Consider the following 3,305-nt stretch of genomic DNA (forward strand, 5'->3'; position numbering starts at 1 on the left):
AAAATACAAGAACAAAACCAAAAGTCAGTTTGACATCACAGTGAATACATTCGATTGACGTTCAGTGAAAGATTTAAATGGAAAAAAATAAGAGCGGAAATGACGTTTCGAGCTTGGTTCTTCGTCGGAAAGAGAAAAAAGTCGAGAGAGGAAGAAAAGGCAGAAGATGCAAATACATCACTTTCATGCAGTTTGATTTTTGTTTTCTAGACACTGCACATAGTTGACTCCATTACAACATTACCTAATATGACTGTCTGTGGAGCCAAACGGTGATGATATGCAGACGACATACGTGCTGCTATTTCTAGCAAATGAGGCAACTATTGCTTGGAAGCGCCCTCTATAACTTCCTACTCTCTTATATATTGTCATGCCGTGTGTTGCAAAATATTCACCCGATTTTCTCGTTCCATTTCAAGGGAATTTATTCCTAACTGTATTTTGCAATCACAGTTCAATAATTAAAAGGATAAAATATTCATTGATTGGTTATTGATTATGTGACTCGGGGATTTTGTTCATTATTGATTTTTCTCATCAATTCAGTATCATATCGACTGGTCAAATTTTTCTGTAATTCCTTTAGACTATTTTATTGTCGTTGCTGTTGTTGTTGTTGTTGTTGTTATTCTCGTGACTCTTTTTGTTGTTGCTTTGTTATTGTTATTCCTGCTGCTGCTGCTACTCCTGTTGTTATTGTTGTCGTTGTTGTTGATTTGTAGTCACAGCTTAGCAATATTATTTTTTCTGTTCTAGGCAAAAGGCCCGAAATTTTGGGGAAAGGGGCCAGTCGATTGGATCGACCCCAATACGCAACTGGTACTTAATTTATCGACACCGAAAGGATGAAAGGCAAAATCGACCTCGGCGAAATTTGAACTCAGAACGTAAAGACAGACGAAATACCGTTAAGCATTTCACCCGGCGTGCTAATGATTCTGCCAGCTCGCCGCCTTACAGATTACCAATATTAGCGCAGAACTATAATCAAAAGACACCCCACCTATCATAATCTCGCCATTTATTCAAGCAGAGTATTTAGAACGGACTTCATTTTCCGATGTGTCCTGCCCTTTTTAAAAGACAATAAAAAGTGGACCAAGACAGCTATGAACTGTTGTTTCTCGCAGACCGTGGGACTGTATAGAGGCGTTTTGGTTAGAATATGAGGCTCCTCTCAATCTGCTATTGTTCTTTGAACCCCAAATAAGGTCCTGTCGAGGACACCTCTAACCAAAATCTATTCCAGTCAAACCATCATATGTTATTAGAAAGTACCTAAAGGCGGTGAGCTGGCAGAATGGTTAGCACGCCGAGAAAAATGCTTAGCGGCATTTTGCCTATCTTAACGTTCTGAGTTCAAATTCCGCCGCGGTCGACTTTGCCTCGTAGCTTTGAGATTTTAATGATGTGAATGTGTATTTTTAGAATGACATTGTAGGGTAGGTGTAAGAAGTCAGATCTGGTCGGATTTAGCATTAAAGAGGAAGAATATTTTGACTGGATATGGCTAGTTTAAATTGCAAATGGGTCAAAATAAGGAACTTGCATCATATAAGCAGGGGTGGTCTCAGGCGAGTTGATATCAAAAGGGTCAATACGCCTACCCCTTTTCTTATGATAGTCGGTGCAATTTCAATAAATTTTACTGCTATTTCCAGCAGATCTGCTCATGTAGCTAATGTTTCTGTTGGAGTAAAAACAACAACACAATGCGTTTAGCCTTGTTTATAAAGTCTTAGACTTCAAGGTTTTTTCTAAATGTTCAAATTTTGTTGCGTTTCATTCAAAGATAATGCTTTAGATATAAAATAAAAATCGATATATTTATGGGCCTAAAACGCTGTAGACAGACATTTTAACAGATAAGGCGGTTTAATTGCTATTCTTCGTTCATAAAATGTTGCTATACATCGTAAAATTTATTCGAAAGAGAGTTAGAATGGCATCAAAAGTCGTTTTAAAAAACTTAAAAACACGTAAAAATGGACGTAAAAACACGTGCAATTTACATAAAAATATGTAAAAAAAAAAAAAAACAAGTGATGTATTTCTTCCTAAATGATGTATTTCCTCCAATCTATTCTGATCTAGCAAAAATATAGTCAAAGCCTTTCCAGTCGCGACCACCCTACCACTTGCCTGCTTCGCACGCGTTGTAGAAAAGAACTAAGTGCAACAGTGTACATATTCTTTCATTCTTATATTCTTTTATTTGTTTCAGTCATTTGACTGCGGCCATGCTGGAGCACCGCCTTTAGTCGAGCAAATCGATCCCAGTACTTATTCTTTGTAAGCCCAGGACTTGTTCTATCGGTGTTTTTTGCCGAACCGCTAAATGACATGTGGTCATGCAACGTCTTATAGCCTCAATGGCGCAATTTATATCTATATTAGTATGAATATGAATATATATATATGTATCTATCTATCTATCTATCTATCTATATATATATATATATATATATATATTTATTTATTTATTTATTTATGTGTTTCAGCCAAGTGGCTGCGGTCATGATATATATATATATACACTCTGTCCTTCTTTAAATTCAATAATTCTATGGGAACAAGGAGATTTGAAATTCAGGAAAGGCGGCTGGACGTTTACAGCGACGACATCTTCGACTTGTACTTAATTCATTGACCTCCGAAGAGGATGAAAAGTGAAATCGACCTCGGTGAAATTTGAAATGAGAACGTAAAAAGTCGGAAGATATTCTGCTAAGCATGTTGTCCGATACGCTAACGACTGTGCCAGTTCACCGTATTTTATAAATTCAATTATACATTTTTAGAACAATTGCTGTAAAACATATATTAGAATATGTGGTTTTGATTGCGCTTGAACCTTACTCTGTATCTGCTTCAAAATGAATAAAAAATTATACTGCTCCGATGACCACTGATACTAATAATTTTGCTTCAAAACGTTTCCCTATATTTTTATTTATGTATTCAATCATTATTTACTCCATATCCTGTTTTTTTGTTGTTTTTTTTTAGTTTTTGGCGGATGAGACGATGTAGATTTTGGAGGATTTTAAAAAAATTTTCTTCTACATTTTTAGTTGTTAATCACGTCCTTTATTTTTATCTTTCATTATTCAAGAGAGCAAACCGTACATCAACTCGCTATTGAGAATATTCTCAATCAAGTTCAAGTTACAAATAACACGAATCACTAACAAACGATATTATGATGTTCTTTTTTTGTTCCTGTCATGTTTTTGTCATGTTTTTGTCATGTTTTTGTGCTTTTACGTTCGATTTCTTTGGCGTTTATGCATGTTATTTTT

The sequence above is a fragment of the Octopus bimaculoides genome, chromosome 20 (assembly GCF_001194135.2).
Source record: "Octopus bimaculoides isolate UCB-OBI-ISO-001 chromosome 20, ASM119413v2, whole genome shotgun sequence".
Classification (NCBI taxonomy): domain Eukaryota; kingdom Metazoa; phylum Mollusca; class Cephalopoda; order Octopoda; family Octopodidae; genus Octopus; species Octopus bimaculoides.